The sequence below is a fragment of the Scyliorhinus torazame genome, chromosome 13, assembly GCF_047496885.1.
Source record: "Scyliorhinus torazame isolate Kashiwa2021f chromosome 13, sScyTor2.1, whole genome shotgun sequence".
In the NCBI taxonomy this organism is placed as follows: Eukaryota; Metazoa; Chordata; class Chondrichthyes; order Carcharhiniformes; family Scyliorhinidae; genus Scyliorhinus; species Scyliorhinus torazame.
In genome coordinates this window covers 52,649,951-52,661,970 of record NC_092719.1, presented here as the reverse complement: position 1 = coordinate 52,661,970, position 12,020 = coordinate 52,649,951, and the positions used below count along the sequence as shown (strand labels likewise).

Genomic DNA, 12,020 nt, shown 5'->3' with positions numbered 1-12,020 from the left:
TACTGAGTAGAAACTGGAGGTTTAGGGCCATGATACCATTCTGGAGCAATTAAATGTGGCAACTGCTGAGCTAACTCATGACATAAGGTGAGGAAAGCCAAACTAAGCATCACTTAGAGCAGCCAACTGTAGTGGCTCTGAGGCACTGGCTCTGGGCAGCTGGATTCTCCACCGGCGGGATGCTCCATTTTGCCGGCAGTCCGAGGGGTCCCCGACGGCGGAAACCCCATTGTCCGGCCAGTGTAGCGGAGCATCCCGCTGGCGGGGTGAAACAGAAATGTGGCACGGCGGGGCGGAGAATCCAGCCCCATTTTCTTTTGTTGTTCAGGCAGTAAGATGTAGATAACTGTGCTCCCTGGGCCTTATGCTAGTCCCCCTTCCCCCCCCCCCCCCCCCCCCCATTAATAATGGCCTCCACATTTGGCCCTGTCCTGCACTTTAATTTTGTGATGCAGGCCTACACACTGCTGGAATACCTGCCTCCCTAAACTTACATGTTGACTATCAGTGCTTGGAAACTTGAAGCAAACAAGACCCAAATTGCCAAAAAGGGTTGGGCACCTTGCTGGCGACTTAATCAGGGGTCACGACAGTTCCTGTCACCTCACATCCACTGAATGGAGGAGGTAACGATCAATCTACTATTTCACATCTGATAACCTCGCAGTAGCTCATAATATCCCTAATCCGATTCGATAAAGGAGTATAGTGTTCTGAGAGGCAAGTTCATCAGTCAATCTGCAGATGTGACCTGAATTTAAGATATGCAGTAGCCTTGGGCAAGGCTCCCCTGCTGGCAGTGCGGACTCACAATGTTACATTCTATTGTTAAAATTATTACAAAATGCATTTCATTTTAAGCGCTATGCTCAATTTAATAAGGAGCTTTCAAATCGGAAGTATTCACTGTTCGTTTCGGTCTTTTGGATGAGATGCTAAACTGATAATGTCTGTCCTCTCCGGTAGATCACATGCTCTATTGTCTCTATGATTACATTAAGAAATAGCTTTGCACTGGCGTTAATATACAATGTTACCAGGTGTTATCATACTTCCCTCTATCTCCCTTCAGGAGCCTTGTAATCTCTCAACAAATGAATTTCTCTGATGCTTTTCTTCCAGCTTGTTAGGTTTCTCCCTGTCTATCTAAATAATGTTTAATTCCACAATAACCTGACTATATCTGTAAACCTGCTTGATATTGGAGGTGTGACTGGAGATTGAATGGGATCACCTGAAGATTTAATTGTCTTGCTAACATTTTGGTTACCAAGAGAGAAGATTGATCATATTCTTTTTTCACAAGACATTTTCTTCATGATGCTTTACAATCCATTAACCCCCCCCCCCCCCCCCAATCCATTATGCTCCACCGCTCCCAGCTGGGAATCATGCAGGTATGATTTGGCGCACGTATTTACAAATGGGGTCCTGGCACCATGGCCTTTGAGGGGGAGCAATGGGGCAAGCACCTTTTCATTGTCTTCGGGCTTGGCTGGGGGTGCATGCCTGGAGCTCTCAGACGAGTCGGACCAGCTTGGTGGCAAGGGTATGGACCCGGGGTGTCCCCCTCGGGATCGGGGTTTTAAAAATTATTTTTTTTACATTTTTCCTTTTCTGAGTTACCAAGCCAGGGCTCAGAGTGTGGGTCGGGGTGCCGTGGCTGAACCCCACATTGCTGCTGTGAAAAGACTAGCAACTCACCCCTGAGGTGTTACTTACAGGTTCCTGACTGTTTAAACTGCTGACTGCTGCCAGCATCCTTGAAATGCCCCGAGATCTCCTGGTCATTTAGGTATCAATCTACCCTGCCCATCTGGGAACCCTCCTGTATCAGCAGTTTAATCAAGGGGATAGGCGTGGTCATGCTCAATCACCAGACCATCCATGCTCAATGGGACTCCCATTGCGCTCCTTAGATGCCCTGCTCCACAGCAGAGGAAGCAGGGGATTAACAGAACTAATCCCACACAAAGGACAGATGCACCAGTGGTTGCTAGAACTCTCCCTGGTTTACAGCTCCTCTCAGAATAGCAGCCTCACTAGTGAGACTAACAGCAAACCCACTCCTAAGGATCAGGTGGTTGATTTCTCCAGGCCCTGCAGGTACACCGCACTCTATTGGAATCATGTGGTATGAATGTATAGATCCCAGATCCGCCCAGGGAACCTCAACAGCTCCCTGTCACAGCCTCTTCTGTTAAACCCAGGCTCCATATCACACGGCAGACCAGCTCCCTCAGTAACACCCATCTGTAGGACGTGCACGCACACCAGTCTTCACCACACAACCAGCTGCCATCATTCTGGTAGGAAGGCACAAAGCTCGCTCACTGAGGACTCCCAGAAAAGACCCCATTGGGAGAGCCAGGACAGGGGCCACAGAGCCCATCGCTAACACTTGTTGTGGTGGCCACCGGTACCACTTTTGCACAGCTGGGTGACGAGGATAGAGGATTTGCACATCAAAGGCTGGGTGCAAGTCATAGAATCATAGAATTCACAGTGCAGAAGGAGGGCATTCGGCCCATCGAGTCTGCACTGGCCCTAACAAAGAGCACCCTACTGAAGCCCACGTATCTACCATATCCCCGTAACCCAGTAACCCCCACTTAACATTTTTTGGAGACTAAGGACAATTTAGCATGGCAAATCCACCTAACCCGCACATCTTTGGACTGTGGGAGGAAACCAGAGCACCCGGTGGAAACCCACACAGACACGGGGAGAACATGCAGACTCCGCACAAACAGTGACCCAAGCCGGGAATCAAACCTGGGACCCCGGAGCTGTGAAGCAACTGTGCTAACCACTATGCTACCGTGTTGCCCACCACTGATGGGGACAGGGCTGTAGTATCAAGTACATGTTCTAGAATGGGCTGGGGATGGGGGGATTGGTGAGGATAGCTGAGCAGTCAAACTCAGGATGACCATGTAATTTTGGGGGGTTTGGATGGTCAAGGGAAGCATCACATTGCTAACAGTCTCTGTCCCCCCCCGCCCCCCCCCCCCCTCGCCACGACACAGAAATGAAATTTGGAACTCAGCCTGCCATGCTAGCTATCTACCTGGCCACTGTTGCCATAGTGGATGCATGGTGGCAAGCGCGCCAGGGTCAGCCCAAGGAAGACCCTCCATGACAGGAGCCTTCCCCAGGACAGCAGGGGCCGGCCAACCACCAGGCCAGGGAGGAGGTATGAAGGTGGTGCCATATCAGGTCATGTTTCTACCGTTGGTGATTGTGCATCGAGGAGCTGCCGGACGGCATGTGACTCCGCCTAACCAAGGGGACAATGGACCACCTGTGCCAGATAGTGGTGGACCTGTCACCGCGAGGTCTAGGAGGAAGACACCCTCTCCTGGCGGCCATCAAGTTGACGGGTTGCCTTCAACTTCTCCACCTCTGACTCATTCCAGGGCTTGAGTGTGGAACTGTGTGGAATTTTGTAAATGTCCGTGCATCAGATATGTCATCGATGTCCTATGCGCCTGGGCAGCTATCAAAATTCACTTTACCCAGGACCAGGCCCACCAGGATGCCCGGACTGCTGGATTTGCTGCTATCACTCGCATGTCCCAGGTCCAGGGGGCTATTGATGGCACGCATGGCATCCTCAGAGCACCGGCTTGACGGAGGTGCCCTTCATTAACTGGAAGGGTTCCATTCCCTGAACGTGCAAATGGAGTGCGAACCCATATTGCATGTCTGTGCACAATAGCTAGGCAGCGTGCACAACGCATACATCCTGGCACACTCGGACGTTGCTGGCACCTTTGAGGTGCTTGGTTGAGGGGTTGGTAAGTGAGCGACAAGGGTTACCTGCTGTGGTCACAGCTCAGGACACCTGTGCGGAGGCCCTAGACCGAGATGGAGAACCGTTATAACGATGCTCACTCAGCAACCATTGAGCGACATCAGTGTCCTGAAGATGTGCTTCTGCTGCCTGGACCGTTCTGGTGGGGCGCTCTAATACAGCTCCCAGAGGCTTGCACACATCATGGTGGCCTGCTACATCCTGTACAACATCAGGCAGCAGCGGGGCGACATGCTGGAGGAGGGAGAAAAACGGCAGGCCTTATCAGAGGAGGACAATGAGAATGGTGTCCAGGATGAGTCAGGCGAGGACCCGGAGCTGGCTCGACAGCCGTGGAACGAGACCTTCAGGCCCGTGGAACCCGGGAGAACCTGATCATTTCCCGATTCGCTGACTAGAAAGCCAATAGACCAGTGGTTCCATCGCCACCCCCCATCCCCCCTGGATTGGCAGTATCAGTGGGTCTTGTTTGCAGAACGATGATGGTGACACCACTGTGAGATGAGTTCTAATGCTCCTCACTGTGTGACAAAGACTGACTCCTGTCTTTTAGATAACATACCTATGTCTGCCTGGGTGATCCCTTATGGTACGATGGGGACTCCTTCTCATGGGCCACAGTGGTTTTGGGGGAGGAGGGGTACGCTGGGAGATGGAGCAAGTTTTGGGCTCATAGACTGGGGGTGCTGTCATACTAGGCAGTCTCACACTGCGTCTCTCCCATGGCCTGTCAATTCTCTGTGAGGGTGGATGCCTGCGGGAAGTCCAAGGGTCCGATGTGCCCCGATCATCACAGCCCAAGACCCAGCCACAGCCCAACCTTCTCACTGAGGGACAACAGTGAGAGGCAGGTCGATGGTGGAAAGGTGTTTAATGGTGCATATTTACAGATTGCAACTCCTTCCTCCTGACTATGTTCAATTACACCCACGCCAAATTAAATATTGTTTAATTTTCTGATCTTCTGTGGCCTCTGGCTCCTTCTAGGTATCCCCCAGCTTGCACATCAGGGATTGAGGTGGGCCTGCTGCTCGTCTCACCCTAGGCCCTCTGATGCCCTTGGCGACTATTCTCTGGATGGGCCCAGCTGACCTTGACGAGTCACAGGTCACAACATGTCACACTGTTCTGCCCACTGCCCATCAGATACGCATGTCAGGTGAGGGGGAGTCAGAAGGGCTGCAGAATTCCCACCCATCACTTCCAGGAGGCCAGAGATGGGCCTCTCCATCAGAGTGCATGCAGGCCCCTGGCCTAGTCCATGGGCAGGAGTGAGCTCCAGAGGTCTCAACATCATCTGGCCAGTCCTGGAGGTCCACCCTCATCTGAACCATGATGTCAATGCCCTCAGCCATGGCGCTCTGTGACTGAGGCTTGCCCCTCAGCGAGTGAGCCCTGTCCCTCAGTGAGCGAGCCCTGTCCCTCAGTGTGCGAGCCCTGCCCCTCAGCGAGCGAGCCCTGCCCCTCAGCGAGCGAGCCCTGCCCCTCAGCGAGCCAGCCCTGCCCCTCAGCGAGCGAGCCCTGCCCCTCAGCGAGCGAGACCTGTCCCTCAGTGAGCGAGCCCTGTCCCTCAGCGTGCGAGCCCTGCCCCTCAGCGAGCGAGCCCTGCCCCTCAGCGAGCGAGCCCTGCCCCTCAGCGAGCGAGCCCTGCACCTCAGCGAATGAGCCCTGCCCCTCAGCGAGCGAGCCCTATCCCTCATCGAGCGAGCCTTGTTCCTCATCGAGCGAGCCCTGTCCCTCAGGGAGGGAGCCCTGCCCCTCAGCGAGCGAGCCCTGCACCTCAGCGAGCGAGCCCTGCACCTCAGCGAGCGAGCCCTGCCCCTCATCGAGCGAGCCCTGTCCCTCAGGGAGGGAGCCCTGTCCCTCATCGAGCGAGCCCTGCCCCTCAGCGAACGAGCCCTGCCCCTCAGCGAACGAGCCCCGTCCCTCAGCGAGCGAGACCTGTCCCTCAGCGAGCGAGCCCTGCCCCTCAGCGAACGAGCCCTGTCCCTCAGCGAGCGAGCCCCGTCCATCACCGAGCGAGCCCTGTCCCTCAGCGAGCGAGCCCTGTCCCTCAGCGAGCGAGACCTGTCCCTCAGCGAGCGAGCCCTGTCCATCACCGAGCGAGCCCTGTCCCTCAGCGAGCGAGCCCTGTCCCTCAGCGAGCGAGCCCTGTCCCTCAGCGAGCGAGCCCTGTCCCTCAGCGAGCGAGCCCTGTCCCTCAGCGAGCGAGCCCTGTCCCTCAGCGAGCGAGCCCTGTCCCTCACCGAGCGAGCCCTGTCCCTCAGCGAGCGAGCCCTGTCCATCACCGAGCGAGCCCTGTCCCTCAGCGAGCGAGCCCTGTCCCTCAGCGAGCGAGCCCTGTCCCTCAGCGAGCGAGCCCTGTCCATCACCGAGCGAGCCCTGTCCCTCAGCGAGCGAGCCCCGTCCATCAGCGAGCGAGCCCTGTCCCTCAGCGAGCGAGACCTGTCCCTCAGCCAGTGTGCCATGCCCCTCTGTGACTACCCAAGGTCAGTCTACACCCAGCCAATGCTCTCAACGCCCTCAGCCATGGTCCATTATGAGTGGGCCAAACTCTGGAGTGCCGCAGCAATGTCCATCTGCACCTGGGACATGTCCGCCGGTGGCTGGACCCTCCTGCCCTGCACCTCAGCCACGGACATCACAGTGTGACCCAAGACTTGGACGTCCTGACATATGGCTCTGACCTCTTGCCCCTGGCCTTCCACCAGGACGCCACCCTTTCCGTGTCAGCCTGGGTGCCAGGCATTGTTGGCAACATCTCCTATGCCTGACATTGATTGGACTCGTCCAGTTGAAATTGCAGGCGCTGGAATGTTTCCGACACACTCTCCTGCAAATTCTGGCTCTGAATCTGCTGGAAAATCATTTCCAGAGGTGCGACATTTATCTTGGGGGCAGCTGTTCCCTGGGATCAGGCAGCCCTCTGGCCAGCCACTCACTCGGAAGTCCCTGCCTACACTTGATGTTCTGCAGCACGTGTGTGGTGTTCATCAGTGGGTGACCCAGGAGCCTGATTGCTAACATGTCCCACTGAGGTGATAGTCTCTGCTCTGGTGAATGATGCTGGTGAAAACAGTGCAGAGAAGGCAGTGCCTTCCCAGGAGGCACCTGGCCAAAGAGGTCAGGGCATGTGTGACTCCTGGAGGTTGGATTCTGAGGGACATGCTGGTAGGTGGAGTATTACTGGCATATAAGGGTATGGGGCCGGATGTCAGGGGTCAAGGACGGGAGTAATGCCAGGGTCACACAGGTGGTTACTCATCCGAGCTACTTGAAGGAGGTTGTTCATCTTCTTCCTGCATTGCATGCTGGTCCTCTTGGTGAGGCTACCAGCACTCATTGATTCTACCACCTCATCCCAGGCTTGATTCATTCAAACTGGCAGTCGACTCCGCCCCACCCTGGGGAAGAGGGTGTCCCTCCTTCTCCTCAACAGTGTCCAACATCCTGCGGATGACCGCATCAAGGAAGCGTGGTGAGAGTCTTTTAGCAGCCATCTTCTTGGCTGGAATGAGAGTCTGGGGTGAGTGGGTCGTTTAAAAGCTGCCCAGATCGTCAGGCTCAAAATGGGATTCCTAACCCTAGCAAATCACACGCTTAGGGAATCGGGAGACCGGCGGGATGCACGTGGGCAGTGTGCTGGCCTATTGCATGGATGGAATCGCACTTCCCTGGCGCTCCTAGCAGCAGCGCGAAAACGTTCAGATTCTCCACTGACGGGAGCACCTAGTCTCGGAAATAGAGAATCCTGCCCTAACTTATTTTAATACTCGAGTAAGCTAGCATTAGAACAAAAATAACATTCCCCAAGACAGAAAATTGGTTGGCAACTCCCGCATGAAGGCAAGAATTATTAAAATTAATCATTGACATTGCTTGATTCAGTCCAAGACATTGCAAAACTCATTAGTAAGATCACATTCAGAAATATTTGTGCGCGCCTTTGGGCACCTTAACATCAATGGGACATTGACACATTGTTCTTTTAAACGTGCTCCAAATGAGCCTTCTTTTAAAATCGAGTACTGTACACTGTGAAAACTCCCTCAAAATCAAATATGATTTTCTGCAAAATAGGGTTACGGTGGATATAATTCAGATCTTATTATTTAGACGAACTGAACACTGAATTCTCCCTCAGTGTACCCGAGCATGCGCTGTAGTGTGGCGACTAGAGGCATTTCACAGTACCTTCATCGCAGTGTTAATGTAAGCCTACTTGTGCCACTAATAAAGATTATTAACTCTGACCAGTGAGTACAAAAAGGACAAAAGTATAAAATCAGCAAGTCTGAAGAGAGACACCACAGATTAGCTACCCCCCTCCCTCCCCACCTGCAGACGAGTGACTATTTGAAACCAGATCGGTTAACACTATGGTAATTAGCTGCATTAAAACGGAGCCAGACAAATCAGCTGGCAAGCAAGACTGAAACTTTTAAGGACGAGCACATACATAAAGCATTGGGTATTTTATCGAGCACAGTAGTTCTAGTGTTACTTGGCCCATGAAAATGCCATCTGTGGAATGCAGTTGGTCAGGGTTCACTAATGTGGGCTGTAATTACGCAGTGATATTTGGGTGATTTGTTGGGTTGGGCAGAGGCCAGAGGAGGAAATTTCATAAAGCTTTGTGCTCTTGGAAGCTTTACCTGTTGTTATTCACCTTCATCAGGAGATGAAGCAAGAGAGGCGGGTTCAATGACGGACAAAATTGAGCATGGTCGGCAAAAAGATTGGACCCAATGGAGCCATGGGGCTTTCTTTAAAATACATTTGCAATGCCCAATTCTTTTTTTCCAATTAAGGAGCAATTTAACATGGCCAATCCACCTACCCTGCACATCTTTGGGTTGTTGGGGTGAGATCCATGTCGACACCGGGAGAATGTGCAAACTCCGCACGGACATCGACCTGGGGCCAGGATTGAACCCGGGTCCTTGGCGCCATGAGGCAGCAGCGCTAACCACTGCGCCACCTCGCCAAGCGTCATTGTACTTTTCAATGCTCTTCAATGTTCGCCAATAAGAAATTTTTCAATGTAGCTTCTCGTGTTCTGAGAACCCACATGACATCCAGTAGGAGCACAGTCACTTCAGGAGACATATTGGTGACAATGGCTGAAAGTTGGAGCCAGAGTCAAATATTATGAAGACGCATTAAGGTAAAATGCATTTAAACCTGCTTCACTATAAGGCAAGGCTCTGAAGTTAATGCTGGCGAAATGAAAGACAAAGAGGAACTTTGCACAAGGAGTGACCAGTACCTGGGATGGTGCCAGATACATGTGCGGAAGTTAAAACCATGGATTTATTCAATAACATTTCATGAGGAGTACTATTGGGTGGCTAACATACCCACGATTGACTTCCGGGTGCGGCGATGACCAGCTGAGTCGCACGTTTCGGCACCTCCCGTTGGAACGGACGTTTGGGCTCTTATTAGGAGCCCCAATGGCAATTTTTGACGGCTAAAACCATTGTGCGGTGAAATAGAAGGGAATCCCCCCGGATATATATGGAGAAAGAAGAGAGTAGTGGCTGGATTGTAGAGGATCCTCAGGAGCAGCGGCAAGGAAGGGAAGCACGAAGCAAGATGGCGGCGGAAGGAGGCCGTTCGGTGTGGGGCCCGGAACAGCAAGAGTTCCTGCGGCGCTGTGTGGAGGAGCTGAAGAAGGAGATGTTGGCCCCGATGCTACAGGCGATTGAAGGGCTAAAGGAGGCACAGAAGACCCAGGAGTTGGAGCTTCGTGATGTGAAGGCAAAGGCTGCCGAGAATGAGGATGAAATACAGGGCCTGGTGGTGAAGACAGAGACGCACGAGGCACTGCATAAAAGGTGTGTAGAGAGGCTGGAAGCCCTGGAAAATAACTCGAGGAGGAAGAACTTAAGAGTTTTGGGTCTTCCCGAAGGTGCAGAGGGGGCGGATGTCGGGGCATATGTGAGCACATTGCTTCACTCGTTAATGGGACTGGAGGCCCCGACGGGCCCCTTGGAAGTGGAGGGAGCATATTGAGTCCTTGCGCGAAGACCAAAGGCAGGAGAAATACCTCGAGCCATAGTGGTGAGGTTTCACCGCTATAAGGACAGGGAGATGGTCCTGAGATGGGCGAAAAAGACACGGAGCTGCAGGTGGGAGAATGCGGTGATCCGCGTGTACCAGGATTGGAGTGCGGAGGTGGCGAGAAGGAGGGCGAGTTTCAATCGGGCCAAGGCGGTGCTACATAGAAAGAAAGTTAAATTTGGAATGCTGCAGCCAGCGAGACTGGGTTACACACCAAGGGAAACATCACTACTTTGAGACGGCAGAAGAGGTGTGGACATTTATTGTAGAGAAGTTGGACTAGACTGGAGAGAGAAAGAGTTTCTGTAATAAAGTAGTGGGGGGATTGTATGGGACGGGGAAGGGGGAAGGAAATTTTCTCTATTCCCCTCGTTGGGGGGGGGGGGGGGGGGGGGACAAACTGTGGGCGCCGGTGGGGAAGGAGAGGGGGAAGGAGAGAGGGAGCTGCGCCATTAGGGGCGGGGCCGAGTGGGAAACGCGGGAACGTAATTGCGGCGGGAAAGGGAGCGCAGGAAGGAGGCGGCCTTACACAATGGGGGGCCAAGGATAAACGGGGGAAGCCGAGGTCAGCCAGAGTTTGCTGACTTCTGGGAGTAACATGGGGGGAGCAATTACGCTAGAAAGGGATCTAGCGGAGGGGGGGTTAACTGGGTTGCTGCTGCTAAGGGAAAGGGGGAGCTGTTATGGGGCGGGGTGGTCGGGACGGGAGGACACCGTCGGGGGGACAAACGGGAGCGTGGGAACCGGGTGAGGAGCTGGTCTAAAAAAGGGGATGGCTAGTCGACATGGAGGGGGGAGGGGGGGGTAAAAAGCCCCCCGACCCGGTTGATCACGTGGAATGTGAGAGGGCTGAATGGGCCGATTAAGAGGGCAAGGGTACTCGCGCACCTAAAGAAATTAAAGGCAGATGTGGTCATGCTACAGGAGACGCATCTGAAACTGGCGGATCAGGTCAGATTACATAAAGGATGGGTGGGACTGGTATTTCATTCGGGCTTGGATGCAAAAAATAGAGGGGTGGCTATATTAGTGGGGAAACGGGTAGTGTTTGAGGCGAGTACCATAGTAGCGGACAGTGGGGGTAGATACGTGATGGTGAGTGGCAGATTATAAGGGGAAGCGGTGGTTCTGGTGAACGTATATGCCCCGAACTGGGATGATGCAAACTTCATGAAGCGTATGCTGGGGCGTATCCCGGACCTAGAGGTGGGAAAGTTGGTAATGGGGGGAGATTTCAACACGGTGCAGGATCCAGGGCTGGACCGGTCCAGGTCTAGGACCGGGAGGAGGCCGGCAGCGGCCAAGGTGCTTAAGGACTTCATGGAGCAGATGGGAGGAGTAGACCCCTGGAGATTCACTAGGCCCAGGAGTAGGGAGTTTTCCTTCTTCTCTCATGTCCACAAGGTGTATTCTCGGATAGACTTCTTTGTCCTGGGAAGGGCACTGATCCCGAAGGTGACAGGGACGGAGTATTCGGCCATAGCCATCTCGGACCATGCCCCACATTGGGTAGATCTACTAGTAGGAGAGGAAAAGGAACGGCACCCACTCTGGAAATTAGATATGGGACTGTTGGCGGATGAGGGGGTGTGTGTAAGGGTGAGGGGATGTATCGAAAGGTACCTGGAGATTAACGATGATGGAGAGGTTCAGGTGGGAGTGGTCTGGGAGGCACTGAAGGCGGTGGTCAGAGGGGAACTGATTTCCATCAAGGCCCATAAGGGGAAACAAGAGAGTAAAGAGAGGGAGCGATTGTTGAGAGAAATTGAGGGTGGATAGGCAGTATGCAGAGGGGCTCCGGATGAGAGACTGTACAGGGAAAGACGAAGGTTGCATACGGAATTTGACTTGCTGACCACGGGCAGGGCAGGGGCACAATGGAGGAAGGCACAGGGAGTACAGTAGGAGTACGGAGAGAAGGTGAGCCGGTTACTGGCCCAACAATTGAGGAAGAGAGGGGCGGCGAGGGAGATAGGTGGGGTGAGGGACAAGGAGGGTGAGATGGAACGGGGAGCAGAGAGGGTGAACGGGGTGTTTAAGGCATTTTATGAGAGGCTGTATAAGGCTCAACCCCTGGAAGGGAAGGAGGGAATGATGCACTTCCTGGATCAGCTGGAATTCCCGAAGGTGGAGGAGC

General features: G+C 53.6%; 1 protein-coding gene across 5 annotated transcripts in view; it reads right to left on the bottom strand.

The window, feature by feature from the left end:
- celsr1a (cadherin EGF LAG seven-pass G-type receptor 1a) overlaps positions 1-12,020 on the bottom strand; it is a 432,565-nt gene that overhangs the window by 22,569 nt on the left and 397,976 nt on the right. The window lies entirely within an intron of this gene.